The sequence below is a fragment of the Nerophis ophidion genome, linkage group LG11 (assembly GCF_033978795.1).
Source record: "Nerophis ophidion isolate RoL-2023_Sa linkage group LG11, RoL_Noph_v1.0, whole genome shotgun sequence".
In the NCBI taxonomy this organism is placed as follows: Eukaryota; Metazoa; Chordata; class Actinopteri; order Syngnathiformes; family Syngnathidae; genus Nerophis; species Nerophis ophidion.
In genome coordinates this window covers 49,792,951-49,812,682 of record NC_084621.1, presented here as the reverse complement: position 1 = coordinate 49,812,682, position 19,732 = coordinate 49,792,951, and the positions used below count along the sequence as shown (strand labels likewise).

Sequence of the window (19,732 nt, the reverse complement as noted above, 5' to 3'; positions counted from 1 at the left end):
AGATAACCATATTGTTAAAATTGCCCCTTGCACATCAGTCATAGAAGAAATTACAAAACTCTCTTTGAGGCCATGAAAATATATTTTACTTGCATTCTAAAGCTTTAAATAGCACAAACTTATCCGGGCTTGAATCTTGTCTGAATTGTAGGCCACGATACGTGTTGCGTTTGACTGTATTGTTTGTTCTTTGACCATAACATAGAGCCAGTAAAACCTCCCAAAATCAAACAGTATCTGAAAAGTTGTATATAGTATGTAGTATAAGAGTCAAACCACTTTTTGAATATTAATTATCATCACTCCAGGAATGTTTGATCTCACTGCAAGGCTGGGTAAACATCATTAATGCCATACAATCCTAAGTAAAGCATCTCAAAACCAACACACACACACACACACACACACATACGTGTTTGGGTGACATATGAGGACTTATGACAAAAACGTGACATATGGGGACATGCCTTTCCAATGGTCCTACAGGCCTGGGAATCAGACGGTTAGTGAACCAGAATTTTAGAAACACAGTGGTCTATTGAGATTTTTGCAACTCTTTTGTTTTTTTCTGAACCTGATTTTTATGGTACATATGAGGACTTGTCAGGTTTAGGTGACAAATGAAGACCAGAGTGTTTAAGATTTCAAGTTTATGTGACATATGATGACCATGACGTCACCGAGTGTTTAAGATTTCAGGTTCATGTGACATATGATGACCATGACGTCACAGAGTGTTTAAGATTTCAAGTTTATGTGACATATGATGACCATGACGTCACCGAGTGTTTAAGATTTCAGGTTCATGTGACATATGATGACCATGACGTCACAGAGTGTTTAAGATTTCAAGTTTATGTGACATATGATGACCATGACGTCACAGAGTGTTTAAGATTTCAGGTTCATGTGACATATGATGACCATGACGTCACAGAGTGTTTAAGATTTCAAGTTTATGTGACATATGATGACAATGACGTCACAGAGTGTTTAAGATTTCAGGTTCATGTGACATATGAGGCTAATGACATCAGAGACTTAACAAAACCACCTGAGTTGGTTTAGTTGATGTGTTGTCATTTAAAAAAAAAATCCCAATCCCATGCTACTGTAATCTAAAACCAAGAAGAGTTTAAAAGAAACATGGGTAAAAATGTAATTGTCGATTAAGTGTAACTGAATTGTTTTTGTGGATTTTTTCGCTAAGAATTATCTGGAATAAATACAAAACACTTGCTGTTTATTTTGCTTTTTTAATTGCTGGTAACATACTCAAACTACCACAGAAGATGTGGGAAAACATTTTTTTTTCCTTTTTTAAATATAATTCTGTTATGGATGTAGTACTTGATGTCAAGCCAATCTCTGTCCTGTAGAGTTACTAGTTCTTTATGGAGGGAGGCTTCACAATCTTTTTTACCTGGTACTTTGTTGCCAGTTACAAAATGCAACATGTGTCATTCAACTGCTTCCACTTCTTCCCCTTTGCAGCTGTCATAAAGGAGACAAAATACAATTTCTTACTGAAGGAATAATGACTATAACACAGTGAAAAGGTGCAAAACGTAATATAATATTCTAGTAAATGATGTGGATTATTTATTTACCCCGCTTTGGAGTGGACCAAGTGGAAGAAGCTTGAGACATACCCACTTCCAGCGATTTGTCCTGCTGTCAATCTGAAAGGAAGAATTAGAAAACTGTAAAAGTAAACATTTAACATATTGTGCTTTGTGAAGCAGCGGAGTATGTGTTGTCTGTCCATTTATGAATAATGCAGACCAGGAGTGTTGGCTGAGTTCTTAACGTTTGCTTTCAGAGCGTGCATATCACAACATACAAGATGCCGTCATGGCGATACAACCTATCCCGGGCTACCGCGCATGCTCGTCACTCCTGTTGCATGCTGGGTAGGGTAGTTCTTTTTTCCCCTGGCTCATAACATTACAATATAGTACCATGTATATGCGTTCAGTTTATCAAAGCACCAAGCAAACAGATATGGTCATAATTATTTTAAGTGCACTACGCAGAATAAACACAACATTATTCATATTGCTACTAAGGATAATTTGATAAAAAATTCCCTAAAACAGCCCACTACCTATAATATAAGTTTTTTAAACATAAGATCCCTGATAAAAAAAAATGTTACTGCTGTTACCTCAGAAATTGCCTGTTCAGATGTTATGATTGTGGCTCAGAGATTTGTATGTAGATTATATTTATTTTCCATAACAAACAGGATAACTTAAATACCCTGGCAGTGGCAATAAGCTTAAATGTTTGTATTTACATTTTTGGAGTTGATTTTCATAAAATATGCTATTTAACTGCTACTGTTTAACAAGGACTGATTTAAATTGTGTTTGCACAACAAATGTTGTGGCGCTTTTGTTCATGTGGGAGAATATTCCAATAAAGGTGCACTACACACTACTTTTGAATTCATTATTGGGCTTTGCGTATACAATGCAGTTAATCGCGATTAATAAGAGAAATAGTGCGATTAACTTCGATTAAAAATTTTAATCGTTGCCCAGCCCTAATATATATACAAAAAAGTTGGGAAAATTGTGTTCGATGTAAATATAAACAGAATACAATGATTTGCAAATCCTTTTCAACCCATATTCAATTGAAAGCATTACAAAGACAACATATTTGATGTTAAAACTCAAACTTTTTTTTTTTTGCAAATAATAATTAACTTAGAATTTCATGGCTGCAACACGTGCCAAAGTAGTTGGGAAAGGGCATGTTCACCACTGTGTTACATCACATTTTCTTTTAACAACACTCAATAAACGTTTGGGAACTGAGGAAACTAATTGTTGAAGCTTTGAAAGTAGAATTCTTTACCATTCTTGCTTGATGTAGAGCTTAAGTTGTCGTATTTTACGCTTCATAATGCGCTACACATTTTCGATGGGAGACATGTCTGGACTGCAGGCGGACCAGGAAAGTACCCGCACTCTTTTACTACGAAGACACGCTGTTGTAACACGTGGCTTGGCATTGTTTTGCTGAAATAAGCAGGGGCGTCCATGATAATGTTGCTTGGATGACAACATATGTTGCTCCAAAACCTGTATGGACCATTCAGCATTAATGGTCCCTTCTCAGATGTGTAAGTTACCCATGATTTGGGCACTAATACACCCCCATACCATCACACATGCTGGCTTTTGAACTTTGCGCCTATAACAATCCGGATGGTTATTTTCCTCTTTGTTCCGGAGAACACCACGTCCACAATTTCCATATATAATTTGAAATGTGGACTCGTCAGACCACAGAACACTTTTCCACTTTGCATCAGTCCATCTTAGATGAGCTCGGGCCCAGCGAAGCCCGCGACGTTCCTCTGTGTTGTTGATAAATGGCATTTGCTTTGCATAGTAGAGTTTTAACTTGCATTTACAGATGTAGCGACCAACTGTAGTAACTGACAGTGGTTTTCTGAAGTATTTCTGAGCCCATGTGGTGATATCTTTTACACACTGATGTCGGTTTTTAATGCAGTACATCGCTTACGTCCAGTGATTTCTCCAGATTCTCTGAACCTTTTGATAATTTTACGGACCCTAGATGGTAAAATCCCTAAATTCTTTGCAAAAAAAATGTTTAGCAGTTTTAACATCAAATATGTTGTCTTTGTAGAATATTCAACAGAATTGGGGTTGAAAATTCTTTGCAAATCATTGTATCCCGTTTATATGTACATCTAACACAATTTCCCAACTCATATGGAAACGGGGTTTGAATGTATTTATATATATATATATATATATATATATATAGCCTATTATTTGCGCACTATTTACAAGTTATGTACCAAAAACACGACCACCGAAAAAATACTTTGATCAATGAAAACAGCGCTGCAGAAACCGGCTGTAAACATCTCCTGTTTTGCTAAACATGAGTTCCAAACTTCCTACTGACTAACATGGATGTACCCTTACGAAAATGATGTCATATAAACTGATCTGTGAGAGATTAAAATTAATAAATGTCTTTCAAAATATAGGTTGGGTCAAATTTAGAGCAGATATAGTAAAAATAGACATGTAATAACCTGTTGGAGGGATGAAGTCGGTTTATGGCTGTCATCTGAATCTAGAGAATGTTGAGATAGAACCTCAACAGTTGGTTTCTGCAACAAAACACAAAAATATAATGTCATAACTAATTAATTATAACATTCTCACCACTTTTTGTTGATAAAAATCTGAGCATACAATGCCAGATAAAGGGTAAAAATTATTACAGAGTTTCAGCTCTTAGACAATTCATTAAGAATGTAACACACACAAAAATCTGGTTCAGAAAATATGAGGACCTGAATTGAGACACTCATTTTAAAGCTTTGACATTAACATTGTAACACACATTTTCTGGTTCAGAAAATATGAGGACCTTATATGAAACACACCTAAGTCTTTCTTGCTTCAAACAATATAAGGACATGACGAGTGCTCACATGTAGAATTTATGTTGTTGACTTGTAACATCTCCTGTTTTGCTAAACATGAGTTCTAAACTTCCTACTGACTAACATGGATGTACCCTTGCGAAAAAGTTGTCATATAAACTGATCTGTGAGAGATTAAAATAAATAAATGTCTTTCAAAATATAGGTTGGGTCAAATTTAGAGCAGATATAGTAAAAATAGACATGTAATAACCTGTTGGAGGGATGAAGTCAGTTAATGGCTCACATCTGAATCTGGAGAATGTTGAGATGGAACCTCAACAGTTGGTTTCTGCAACAAAACACAAAAATATAATGTCAAAACTAATTAATTATAACATTATCAGCACTTTTTGTTGATAAAACTCTGAGCATACAATGCCAGATAATTAGTAAAGATTATTACAGAGTTTCAGCTCTTAGACAATTAATTAAGAATATAAAACACACTAAAATCTGGTTCAGAAAATATGAGGACCTGAATTGAGACACTCATTTTAAAGCTTGGACATTAACATTGTAACACACACTAATCTGGTTTAGAAAATATGAGGACCTTATATGAAACACACCTAAGTCTTTCTTGGTTCAAACAATATAAGGACATGACGAGTGGTCACATGTAGAATGTATGTTGTTGACTTGTAACATCTCCTGTTTTGCTAAACATGAGTTCCAAACTCCTTACTGACTAACATGGATGTACCCTTACGAAAATGTTGTCAAATAAACTGATCTGTGAGAGATTAAAATTAATAAATGTCTTTCAAAATATAGGTTGGGTCACATTTAGAGCAGATATAGTAAAAATAGACTTGTAATAACCTGTTGGAGGGATGAAGTCGGTTTATCGCTCACATCTGAATCTGGAGAATGTTGAGATAGAACCCCAACAGTTGGTGTCTGCAACAAAACACAAAAATATAATGTCAGAACTAATTAATTATAACATTAACAACCACTTTTGGTTGATAATATTCTGAGCATATAATTCTACATAAACAGTAAAGATTATTATAGCGTTTTAGCTCTTAGACTATTATTTAAGAATGTAACATTCACTAAAATGTGGTTCAGAAAATATGAGGACCTGGATTGAAACACTCATTTTAAAGCTTTGAATTAAACATTGTAACACACACTAATGTGGTTCAGAAAATATGAGGACCTTATATGAAACACACTGAAGTCTTTTTTAGTTCAAACAATATGAGTACATGACAAGTGATCACATACAGAATTCATGTTGCTGACCTGTAACATCTCCTGTTTTGCTAAACATGAGTTGTTATTTCCACACTGACTAACATGGATGTACCCTTAAAAAATGTTGTCATATAAACTGATCTGTGAGAGGTTAAAAGGATTAAATGTCTTTTGAAGTATAGGTTGTGTCAAGTTTTTAGCAGATATAGGGCAGCACGGTGGTACAGGGGTTAGTGCATGTGTGTCACAAATCGAAGGTCCTGAGTAGTCCTGAGTTAAATCCTGGGCTCGTGATCTTTCTGTGTGGAGTTTGCATGTTCTCCCCGTGACTGCGTGGGTTCCCTCCGGGTACTCCGGCTTCATCTTACCTCCAAAGACATGCACCTGGGGATAGGTTGATTGGCAACACTAAATTGGCCCTAGTGTGTGAATGTGAGTGTAAATGTTGTCTATTTGTGTTGGCCGTGTAATGAGGTGGCGACTTGTCCAGGGTGTACTCCGCCTTCCGCCCGAATGCAGCTCAGATAGGCTCAAGCACACCCCGCCACCCCAAAAAAGGGACAGGTAGTAGAAAATGGATGGATGGATGGATAGTAAAATAGTCAAGTAATAACCTGTTGGAGGGATGAAGTCGGTTTATCGCTCACATGAATCTGGAGAATGTTGAGATAGAACATCAACAGTTGGTGTCTGCAACAAAACACATAAAAATAATGTTAGAACTTATTAATTATAACATTATCAGCACTTTTTGTTGTTAACATTATGAGCATATAATGCCAGATAAATAGTAAAGATATTTATAGAGGGTTTCTGTCTCTTGTCCCGCTCATGTCTTGAGATGAACTTCCCTCGGTACTCGACCACAAAAGAACCTTTTTAAATTGATGCAAGAGCAAATACACCATATCCTGATAAAACAGTTTATCAATTAACAATGTTTGGAATATCTGTTTTAAAAAGGAATAATAACAAAAAATTCAATTACAAACAGAATTACTCTTTCATAAATGTAATTAATTATTAAATTAAGTACAAACCCCGTTTCCATATGAGTTGGGAAATTGTGTTAGAAGTAAATATAAACAGAATACAATGATTTGTGAATCATTTTCAACCCATATTCAGTTGAATATGCTACAAAGACAACATATTTGATGTTCAAACTTATAAACGTTTTTTTGGTGCAAATAATCTATAACTTTAGAATTTGATGCCAGCAACACGCGACAAAGAAGTTGGGAAAGGTGGCAATAAATACTGATAAAGTTAAGAAATGCTCATCAAACACTTATTTGGGACATCCCACAGGTGTGAAGGCTAATTTGGAACAGGTGGGTGCCATGATTGGGTATAAAAACAGCTTCCCAAAAAATGCTCAGTCTTTCACAGGAAAGGATGGGGCGAGGTACACCCCTTTGTCCACAACTGCGTGAGCAAATAGTCAAACAGTTTAAGAACAACGTTTCTCAAAGTGCAATTGCAAGAAATTTAGGGATTTCAATATCTACGCTCCATGATATCATCAAAAGGTTCAGAGAATCTGGAGAAATCACTCCACGTAAGCGGCATGTCTGGAAACTAACATTGAATAACCGTGACCTTCGATCCCTCAGACGGCACTGTATCAAAAACCGTCATCAATCTCTAAAGGATATCACCACATGAGTTCAGGAACACTTCAGAAAACCCATCCATCCATCCATTTTCTACCGCTTATTCCCTTTTTGGGGTCGCAGGGGGCGCTGGTGCCTATCTCAGCTACAATCGGGCGGAAGGCGGGGTACACCCTGGACAAGTCGCCACCTCATCGCAGGGCCAACACAGATAGACAACATTTACACTCACATTCACACACTAGGGCCAATTTTTAGTGTTGCCAATCAACCTATCCCCAGGTGCATGTCTTTGGAAGTGGGAGGAAGCCGGAGTACCCGGAGGGAACCCACGCATTCACGGGGAGGACATGCAAACTCCACACAGGAAGATCCCGAGGCTGGATTTGAACCCAGGACTGCAGGACCTTCGTATTGTGAGGCAGACGCACTAACCCCTCTGCCACCGTGAAGCCCACTTCAGAAAACCACTGTCACTAAATACAGTTTGTTGCTACATCTGTAAGTGCAAGTTAAAGCTCTATTATGCAAAGCGAAAGCCAATTATCAACATCCAGAAACGCCGCCGGCTTCTCTGGGCCCGAGATCATCTAAGATGGACTGATGCAAAGTGGAAAGGTGTTCTGTGGTCTAACGAGCCCAAATTTCAAATTGTTTTTGGAAATATTCGACACCGTTTCATCCGGACCAAAGGGGAAGCGAACCATCCAGACTGTTATCGACGCAAAGTTGAAAAGCCAGCATCTGTGATGGTATGGGGGTGCATTAGTGCCCAAGGCATGGGTAACTTACACATCTGTAAGTTACCCATCTGTTTGGAACAACATTTGCTGCCACTTAAGCGCCAACTTTTTCATGTACGCCCCTGCTTATTTCAGCAAGACAATGCCAAGCCACATTCAGCACGTGTTCAGCTTCATAAAAAAAGAGTGCAGGTACTTTCCTGACCGGCCTGCAGTCCTATCAAAAATGTGTGGTGCATTATGAAGCGTAAAATACGACAGAGGAGACCACGGACTGTTGAAGGACTGAAGCTCTACATAAAACAAGAATGGGAAAGAATTCCACCTTCCAAGCTTCAACAATTAGTTTCCTCAGTTCCCAAACGGTTATTGAGTGTTGTTGAAAGAAAAGGTGATGTAACACAGTGGTGAACATGCCCTTTCCCAACTACTTTGGCACGTGTTACAGCCATGAAATTCTAAGTTAATTATTATTTGTAAAAAAAATTATTCCGTTTGGATTTACATCTAACACAATTTCCCAACTCATATGGAAACGGGGTTTGTAATTAATGTGTTACTTGAAAAAGAAAAGTTTTAAATATCTAGCATATGCAGTTGAGAGACATTTCACGAGAGCAGAGCGTGTGTGTGCCTTTAAAAAGCTGTGCCTTTTGCCAAGTGGGACGTCAGCGCCCAGACATAGCAGAATAGTTCAGCTGTATTTTTTAGCTTAGCAGTGGCAGTTAAGATAGTTCTGTTGAATGTTTTTGTTTGCGTGTGGATGAGGCCTCTTTCTATTTGATATCGTGTTCGTAATTACTTCCGGGGGTTGCTTTCATTAGTAATAAGATATTACCTGCACTAAACCTTTTGTGCTTCTAACGCTGTCTTGTTGACATACAATCACATCAAAAGTAGCATGCCACATTACATAAAACGCATCGTAACAGCGTTGTAGCGTACATAAAAGTTATTAGATTACTCGTTACCAGTAAAAGTAACAGCATTAGTAACATCGTTTTCATATACCGCTGTTATACCATCCATCCATCCATCCATCATCTTCCGCTTTTCCGAGGTGGAGTCGCGGTGGCAGCAGCCTAAGCAGGGAAGCCCAGACTTCCCTCTCCCCAGCCACTTCGTCTAGCTCTTCCCGGGGGATCCCGAGGCGTTCCCAGGCCAGCCGGGAGACATAGTCTTCCCAACGTGTCCTGGGTCTTCCCCGTGGCCTCCTACCGGTTGGACGTGCCCTAAACACCTCCCTAGGGAGGCGTTCGGGTGGCATCCTGACCAGATGCCCGAACCACCTCATCTGGCTCCTCTCCATGTGGAGGAGCAGCGCCTTTACTTTGAGTTCCTCCTGGATGGCAGAGCTTCTCACCCTATCTCTAAGGGAGAGCACCCCTACACGGCGGAGGAAACTCATTCCGGCTGCTTGTACCCGTGATCTTATCCTTTCGGTCATGACCCAAAGCTCATGACCATAGGTGAGGATGGGAACGTAGATCGACCGGTAAATTGAGAGCTTTGCCTTCCGGCTCAGCTCCTTCTTCACCACAACGGATCGATACAACGTCCGCATTACTGAAGACGCCGCACCGATCCGCCTGTCGATCTCACGATCCACTCTTCCCCCACTCGTGAACAAGACTCCGAGGGGCCATAGAGGTCGGGTGCATTGTGAGCTGGGCGGCAGCCGAAGGCAGGGCACTTGGCGGTCCGATCCTCGGCTACAGAAGCTAGCTCTTGGGACGTGGAACGCTGTTATTCCAAACACTTCTAATTAAAGCCATATAATACAACCTCTATTAGACAGTAAGGAAATGATCCAAATGAGATGTTGATACAGTTACCATTGATATGATACATAACAAGACATACCTTTCCAATCATTGATCCACTGGGCCTTAAAACAAGACTTGTCACATCCAGATCACATAAACTCGGTGGCTTCAGCCTCAGGATTACATCTCGCTCTTCTTTTGGGCACGATGTCTATATCATGTGTTGATGCGCCTAACAAATCCACACATAAAAATGAAAAAAGTCAGTGACACAGAAATAAAACAAAGAACTAAACCCTTCAAAAACTGTTAAATTTAGTCTCAATGCAGACATGAAGCTTCTCAAACAAAGTACTAATGTAACAATATCAGTAACATGCCAACTCCACAGTGCTTATCAGCTTGAAATATTTGTATTTGAGAAAAAGTATAAACAATTTGAAGAACTCTAGTCCGTCTTGTTTAAAATTAAGACAAGGTTTACTTGCATAGTGATCAAGGGTGATGGGTCAAATGCAGAGAATAATTTCACCACACCTAGTGTGTGACAATCACTGCTACTTATAATCTTCCATGCAACTTTAAAAAAAAAAAATTTAAATGCCTTTTGGCCTTGGCCCAGAACTGAAATGCTTTATTTAACCTCATAAAATCAAATCTGGTTGCAATTAATAACAAAAAACATTTTACTGTTCTTTATAATGAACTATTTTCCTATGTTAAAAAACATTGGTCTATTTAATTACGTTAAACTCCATTTTATGCTCACCTGATTCAACCATGCTGCCGAAGACTGTCAAAGATGGTTTGTGGCCAAGATAGATGTCCCCCTCTGGTGCTGCACGTCCCGGAAGTGCTGTTCACTGAGCGCTCTGTTGTGCTCAAAATCGTGTGTGAAGTTTTGTATTTCGATTATAAATGGTCCTTTTGGAAAACCCTTTTTATATATATTCAATATTAAGTGTGATACGTGAGCTGTATAACTTCCAAGATGAAAATAGTTAACTAGTGATTTAGCCCTCTGTTAGGAGCAGACATCATCCACTGGCCAATCAGGCAGCGCCTAACTGAAAATTGGACCAATCAGACGCCGAGACTCTTCAGAGTGGGCGGAAGTAAGCATCTTGAACACAATGTGAAGTGAATACCTCCAAAAACAATCCCCAATTGAATCCAAAATTTGTCCCAAAGATAAAAATACCAAAATCATGTGCTATTGTAACCATTTGAAAATATTAAATACTGGATGTAGTTTGAATTGCATTTGAATTATCGCCTTTGTCTCAATCAAGGTTGAAGGTTTTTTTTCAGGCACATTTAAAGTAATTATTGTGCGGCATTGTATTTTAGACAACAGAATAGAAAAAAGCCCAATACAGTAAAATACTGAATCAAACCGATTAAATCATCACCATAATCCCTTTATTATTGATTGTCCAGCACAAATCCTCTCCAGATAAACCAAATGAATAGATAAAACTAACATAAAAAAGGTTGAGATCATCAGATCAGTTGAAAATGTGTTATTTGATTTAGAATTCAAAAGTATGTTTATTGCTGTAATGATTAGATGTTTTTCAAATGTTGGAGTGTGTGAGTTTCTGACCCACATGACATATGAGGACATATGACATATGAGGACAAGTGTGTGTGTGTGTGTGTGTCATAATAGCAAAGATGGCCACTAGGGGCAAAATCGAAGGTGACCAAAAAAATTAAACACACTTTCACACACTTTTTCTGAAAATTTGACAAATGAAGACTTTAGAGATTTTTGGTCTGGGAACATGCTGGGAGGGTCTAGAACACGATAGCATTGCGGGAAATATGAGGACATGGAAAATGTCCCCATATTTCAACAGGTCCTCATATGTAAGGTGAAATTTCATAAAAATGTCCCCATATGTCACTTTGACAAACGCACACACACACACACACACACACGCACACGCACACGCACACACACACACACACGCACACGCACACGCACACACACACACACGCACACACACACACACATAAGAAAGAGATGAGGAGGAAATGGCTTCCTGGGGTCTTCAGCTGGACCCAAGTGTTTGTTTTTCCTCCCGTGGTGCATCCCAGCCAAGCTGCTTAACATCAGGCCAGTGTTCCTGTGGGGCACTGTATACTCTATATACAGTATGTTTATAACTGTTTGCAGGTGTTTGAGTGTGATTAGGTGGATGCTAATTATCACTACGGCACATTTTTTAGCAAAATATGTTTTGATTATACACTTTATCATACATTCCCAGACAACAACAGGGACACTTGGCACAAAACAAAAGTGCATGATGTGTTTTGTACGGAATTTTGAGACGTGCAAATTGAACACAACAGTGATTTAAAAACCTCAAAAGCACAAGTGACATGATAATTCAGTAATGAATTCACCAGTATAAAATAAAATTCACATCAAATTGTCGTAATTGGAAATCTCATGTAAGAAAATATACAACATAAAGTGGCAAGAAACACATCAATAATGAATAACGCAAAATATGTTCCAGACCAAAAATCACTTCATATTCTCTACTGCTCACTATTTTTGCCATATCTGAGTTACTGTGTAGAAATATGGGGAAACAACTACAAATGTACACTTCCTTCACTAACTGAGTTACAAAAAAGATCAATTAGAACAATACATAATGTTGGGTATAGAGAATATACAAACCCTTTATTTATTAAATCACAATTATTGACATTTAACAATTTGGTTCATTTGCATCCATGACGTACAAAGCAAACAGTGCCCTGCTACCCAAGAATGTACAACAATTCTTCTCTACAAAAGAGGAAACATGTAACTTTAGAGGAAAATCTAATTTAAAACATTTTAGCATATCAGGATGTGGATTTAAATTATGGAATGGATTAACCAAAGAAATCAAAGAAAGCACCATTAGGATTCAGTTTAAGAGAATGTTCAAACTACTAAACTGTTCACTAAGTATACAGAACAAGAATTATGATGAACATCTTAAACCCCTTTTTTTTTTAAAAAAAAAACGTTATTGAGACAAACATTTTTATGTAATTAATATTTGTATGCTTACTATAGTATATTATTTATTTATTTGTTATGTGTTCACTGTTCTGTTACAGAGAACAATAACATTGGATTACATTGCTATGGTATGAAAAGGGGTAGGATTAAATAAGCTCTGCTCCTTCCGACTCCTTTTCGGACGTGCTGGAATGAAACAACTGGAAATGTGTGATGCATTACATTGCATCGCATGCATGTTCGAGATAAACTGAAACTCAACTGAACTAAAATGAAAATAATTGTTCCAGCAAAATTGGCAGCCACACAGAACACAGGGAAAGTGCAAATAATTGCAACATTTTACAGTATACTTTAACTGCCTATGTTTCACACAATTTGAGTCAATTTTAGACTCCTGTTACAATGGTGCTTGCTTTATACTATTACTACTTAAACATATACATGGGTCTATGTCTTGTGGATGTCGATGGAGTCTTTTACACATTTTTTTCCACGTGTTTTCATCCATGACAATGATCGTAGTTTAACACTAACTTTTCTGGCCCCATTCTTTGATGTCATCAAACCATATGCCAAAGACCATTTTTTAATAGTTTGTGGTTTGGCATCCTGCAGATGTGGCCGAGAAATTTCAACTTCAATTGCTTGACAGTTTTTTGTGTTATCTCACAGGCTCACTCTCTGCCATGTTTCCTTGTTTGATATTCTTTAGAACCATCTGGTATTCAGAAACAGTCTGTATCAGTCCATTTCAAGTGCACTGAACAAAGTCATATCTACCTTTTTAGGGTCCAGGTTTTGCTCTTTTAAAAAATATTTTGAACAAAATAAAGTTACTTACACATTATATAATATCACCTTCTGGCACTTGCTGCAAGTGTTTGACTCTGCATCTTTCAAATTGAAGTACAACCAAACCATCATCTCTGCAGGTAAAAAACTAACATTAACCGTAACCTGGGAACGGTAGGTCATGAGTTCAAGCCCTGGTCGAGTCATACCAAAGACTATGAAAATGGGACCCATAACCTCCCTGCTTGACAGTCAGCATCAAGGGTTGGAATTGGGGTTAAATCACCAAAATTATTCCTGGGCGCGGCCACCGCTGCTCACTGCTCCCCTAACCTCCCAGGGGGTGGTCAAGGGTGATGGGTCAAATGCAGAGGATAATTTCACCACACCTAGTGTGTGTGTGACAATCATTGGTACTTTAACATTAACTACGCCCGGCCCGATAACAAAATCTGCTGGATGCTATTTTTACACAAAAATATTCATAATATGATATAAATACATTTTTTCAAACACAATACATTTTAATTTTTCACTATTTTATTCACTTCAATCAGAATAGTTTACCATTAATCGGAAGATGAAGAACTTTTAATTATTCTAAATGAGTAAAATACATTATAAAAATGGACTCTCATTCTGTTTGCCAAAGTTGCATTTCAATAAATATTAAATAATTTGAAGTGTAGTTATACCCCATAAAAGGTGTATTTTTCTTAGTTTTTTTTTTTCCAATCAATTACATTTTTATAGTATATAGTACATAGAAGAAAAAACAAACACACACAAATATGGTAACTTATCGATATTAGCAAAATGATCAAGTTAATTTTCATTTGTCGTTCTGTTAATTGACTTATTTACTGTAGGCCTAGGCCTAACATCGTCACGACCGTTGACTTAACAGTAGGTAGGGGAATCTTAAAATAACTTAGGATTCGATACAATTTAGATTCTTGGGGTGACCATTCAATTGGGAATCTTGATTCAAACCAAATCTCACCGTATATTATTTGCAAGAAAAAACATGTGATAATACAACTTCTTTAAAACAAGATACGGGTTGAAAAAACTCTTCTTGGCTGCTGACGTATTCAAGCAGCAAATGTTTTTTTGTTTGTTTTTGTGATAGAAAATGTTTGGATTGATGGACGTTAAAGTACCACTGATAGTCACACACACCAGTTGTGGTGAAATTACTCTCCTTGTTTGACCTATCCCCTTGTTCCACCCCCTGGGAGGTGAGAGGAGCAGAGAGCAGCAGTTGTGGCCACGCTCGGGAATCATTTTGGTGATTTAACCCCCCATTCCAATCCTTGATGCTGAGTGTCAAGCAGGGAGGTTATGGGTCCCATTTTTATAGTCTTTGGTATGACTCGGCCGGGGTTTGAACTCACGACCTACCGATCTCAGAGCGGACACTCTAACCACAAGGCCACTGAGCAGGTCATAATTTAACAGGTAAAAACTTACACCCAACTTCTGCATCGATTTAAAATAGAAATGAATATGAATTTCCGAGGCTTCACGGTGGGAGAGGGGTTAGTGCGTCTGCCTCACAATACGAAGGTCCTGCAGTCCTGGGTTCAATCCCAGGCTTGGGATCTTTCTGTGTGGAGTTTGCATGTTCTCCCCGTGAATGCCTGGGTTCCCTCCGGGTACTCCGGCTTCCTCCCACTTCCAAAGACATGCACCTGGGGATAGGTTGATTGGCAACACTAAATTGGCCCTAGTGTGTGAATGTGAGTGTGAATGTTGTCTGTCTATCTGTGTTGGCCCTGCGATGAGGTGGCGACTTGTCCAGGGTGTACGCCGCCTTCCGCCCGATTGTAGCTGAGATAGGCGCCAGCGCCCCCCGCGACCCCAAAAGGGAATAAGCGGTAGAAAATGGATAGATGGATGGATGGATGAATTTCCGATCGGTATGTGATTTAACGGTAACACTTTAGTATGGGGAACATACGAACCATTAATTAGTTGCTTATCAACATGCAAAGTAGAATCACATCGGCTGTTAATTAGTCAATATTAAGTACTTATTAAGTACATATTAATGCCTTATCCTGCATGGCCCTATTATACATCCTGTAAGCCATTAAAGGGGAACATTGTCACCACACCTATGTAAGCATCAATATATACCTTGATGGTGCAGAAAAAGACCAAATATTTTTCAAACCGATTTTCAAACTCTAAATCGGTGAATTTTGGCGAATTAAACACCTTTCTGTTTATCGCTCGTGTGGTGATGACGTCAGAACGTGACGTCTCCGAGGTAATTCAGCCGCCATTTTCATTTTCAACACATTACAAACACCGGGTCTCAGGTCTGTGATTTTCCGTTTTTTCGACTGTTTTTTGTAAACTTGGATACATCAACACACGTCGGTGTGTTGTCGGAGGGTGTAACAACACTAACAGGGAGGGATTCAAGTTGCACCACTAGCCCAAAGATGCGAACGTGTCTGCCGCCAGACCCCCATTGAATGTGCCAGAGTGTCTCCACATTTTACCGGCGATGACAGACATGGCACAGAGATGTATGGATAACCTGCAGATGCATTTGCAACGATAAAGTCAACGAAATCAAAAAGGTCAGTTTTGTTGATGTTGACTTATGTGCTAATCAGACATATTTGGTTGCGGCGTGACTGCCAGCTAATCGATTCTAACATGCAATTTTCCAGTGGTGCTAAGGCAGACATGGCATAGAGATGTATGGATAAACTGCAGATGCATTTGCAACGATAGAGTCAACGAAATCACAAAGGTGAGTTTTGTTGATGTTGACTGCCAGCTAATCGATGCTAACACGCTACGCTAATCGATGCTAACATGCTATTCACCGGCGGTGCTAAAGCAGACATGGCACAGAGATGTATGGATAACCTGCAGATGCATTTGCAACTATATTACGTTTCCTTCCACCCACATTTAATGCGAAAAAAACACTTACCAATCAACGGATTTAAGTTGCTCCAGTGTCACGAGATGCAAAAGTCCTGATCGTTTGGTGCGCACATTTTACCGGCGATGCTAACGCAGTTATTCGGCCATGCTATGGCTATGAATAGCGTCAATAGCTATTTGCTCAATAGCTTCAGTTTCTTCTTCAATACTTCCATATTCCAACCATCCGTTTCAATACATGCGTAATCTGTTGAATCGCTTAAACCGCTGAAATCCGAGTCTGAATCCGAGCTAATCTCGCTATATCTTGCTGTGGTATCTGCCATTGTTTGTTTACATTGGCAGCACTGTATGATGTCACAGGGAAATGGATAGTCGCATCGCAAATAGCGAAAATCACGCACTTTAAAGCTTTTTTTAGGGATATTCCAGGACAGGTAAAATTTTGAGAAAAACTTAAAAAAATACAACAAGCCACTGGGAACTGATTTTTATTGTTTTTAACCCTTTTGAAATGTGATAATGTTCCCCTTTAACTAAGAGTCTTCCCTAACCCTAACCCTAATCCTAACCCTAACCTTATGTTAATAAGCAACTAATTAATGGTTCATATATTCCCCATACCAAAGTATTACCGAGTTAACAAAACCCACCAATATATACTGTACTTATTTTTTTGGTCTTGTTACTACATCCATCCATTTTCTACCGCTTAACGTCCCTTGTTACTACAGTTTATTTTATTCCTGTTGCTATGTTAGTACAACTTTACACTTAACTGTGTCAAACAAAATTATCTTTGTGACAGAAGAATGTTTCTAAAAGCTATTTTATGGGAGCTTGTGGCATTGTGCAGGTCAACCTAATCTTGCACGCAAACAAACATTTGAAAAAGTGTAGTTATTGATGATTGTATTTTCTCATTAGATTACTTTCCCAAAGTGGATGAGATGCAGTATTTGATTAGCCCAATAGCACACGCGGATATTGTACTGTACAAACAAATAGCGCGGTGGAGGCAGCAAGAGAGTGAACCTGGGCCCTGAGTGTTGGATAAACATTTGGTTTTTCCCTCCCTCTCTCCGCCTGTGTCTGAAATGATGAAGGGCAGATATACAGCACCACAGAGCGTGCCAATTAACAGCACCAGCAGCGGCCGCCACACAGGAGGGCCCCTCATAAAGACTCACCCTATGGTGTAAGCCCTGCCACTTCCAAGTGCTTTATCCGGGGCCGAGTCCATGCACACAGCTGTTACACTGGCAGCTTTTTAAGCAGCCCCAGCATAGCCGACAGGCCCAGGAGTTCATAAAGATTTTCCCAGCAAGCGCTTTCACAACTAAGGCGAGGGAGTTGAGAGGTGAGCGAGCGGGAGGGAAGGTGAGTTAGGCGGAGCCGCCGCATTTTCCCTCCTACTGTTAACCATCTCTTTCCGCGAGTGCATACGTCACCCGGGAGCTGTGGTTGCAACAGTGGGCAAGTCAACAGCACGGACAGAACGGCCTGCTGAGAACTTGGATGTTGCGATAAGTCCAGTTGTCCGTGCTCCTGTCACCCCTGCCTGGCCCGTACCGACAGTTGGCATTGAAAGAACTTTGATGAATATTTCAAAGGCTGCAGTGCATTCAAATGATAATAAACTCGGTTAAAAAAAAGAGGCACCATGGAGCTTTTGCAAGTTTACTCTTTTCAATAAGTATGCAATATTTTTGCTCACTTTTTGACAATGTTGCAAGTAACATTTTGGCCTTCCTTGAATCAAGCTACTTTTAAGGGATTTTCTTGGCAGTTAGTGCTGGAAAGCAGACATCTGCTTGAACCACTATGAAATGAATTGTTAATTTGATGTTAGATACAAGCTCTGAGTAACTGAGAATCTTAACAGTGAGGCAACTGTTTTTCATTAAATGTTCAACTGAACTCTGTGCGCAATAATACTTTACTCAGCCGTCTGAATATAAGTTTAGGTTTGTTTTCATGGAAACACACAAACTGTGTCTGTATTTAAGGCTTCATTATTTGTAAGCACAGTGGAACTTCCCCTTGAAAGGTTTGAAATGTTTGTGTAAAAGAAATATACTAAAACTGTCGCACACAACTTAAAAGACCCCTCTAATGCTGACAACAGTAGCACTTATTTCATGGTTATGCACCTTAAACAACTCTTCTGCAGATAAAATTACCCTAAAAAAAAATTAAAATAATATATATGTACATATATATATATATATATATATATATATATATATATATATATATATACATCCATGCATCTATCCATCCATCCATCATCTTTCGCTTATCCGAGGTCTGGTCACTGGGGCAGCAGCCTAAGCAGGGAAGCCCAGACTTCCCTCTCTCCAGCCGCTTCGTCTAGCTCTTTCCGGTGGGATCCCGAGGCGTTTCCAGGCGAGCCGGGAGACGTAGTCTTCCCAACGTTTCCTGGGTCGTCCCCCTGGCCTCCTACCAGTTGGACGTGCCCTAAAAACCTCTCTAGGGAGGCGTTCGGGTGGCATCCTGACCAGATGCCCGAACCACCTCATCTGGCTCCTCTCGATGTGGAGGAGCAGCGGCTTTATGTTGAGCTCCTCCCGGATGGCAGAGCTTCTCACCCTATCTCTAAGGGAGAGCCCCGCCACCCGGTGGAGGAAAGTCATTTCGGCCGCTTGTACCCGTGATCTTATCCATTCGGTCATGACCCAAAGCTCATGACCATAGGTGAGGAAGGGAACGTAGATCGACCGGTAAATTGAGAGCTTTGCCTTCCGGCTCAGCTCCTTTTTCACCACAACGGATCGATACGTCTGCATTACTGAAGACGCCGCACCGATTCGCCTGTCGATCTCACGATATACTCTTCCCCCACTCGTGAACAAGACTCCTAGGTACTTTAATTCCTCCACTTGGGGCAGCGTCTCCTCCCCAACCCGGGGATGGCACTCCACCCTTTTCCGGGCGAGAACCATGGACTCGGACTTGGAGGTGCTGATTCTCATTCTGGTCGCTTCACACTCGGCTGCGAACCGATCCAGTGAGAGCTGGAGATCCCGGACAGATGAAGCCATCAGGACCACATCATATGCAAAAAGCAGAGACCTAATCCCCTGGCCACCAAACCGGATCCCCTCAACGCCTTGGCTGCGCCTAGAAATTCTGTCCATTACGTTATGAACAGAATCGGTGAC

The 19,732-nt window shown here is 39.6% G+C and overlaps 1 long non-coding RNA gene across 1 annotated transcript; it reads right to left on the bottom strand.

The window, feature by feature from the left end:
* Positions 1-1,242: 1,242 nt before the first annotated feature.
* LOC133562219 (uncharacterized) lies at positions 1,243-11,749 on the bottom strand. The gene is made up of 8 exons (XR_009808859.1): positions 10,581-11,749; positions 9,909-10,043; positions 6,301-6,376; positions 5,306-5,383; positions 4,695-4,772; positions 4,085-4,162; positions 1,611-1,682; positions 1,243-1,494 (listed from the first exon to the last, which is right to left on the bottom strand). It is a non-coding gene; the product is annotated as an uncharacterized LOC133562219 (long non-coding RNA).
* Positions 11,750-19,732: the final 7,983 nt, after the last annotated feature.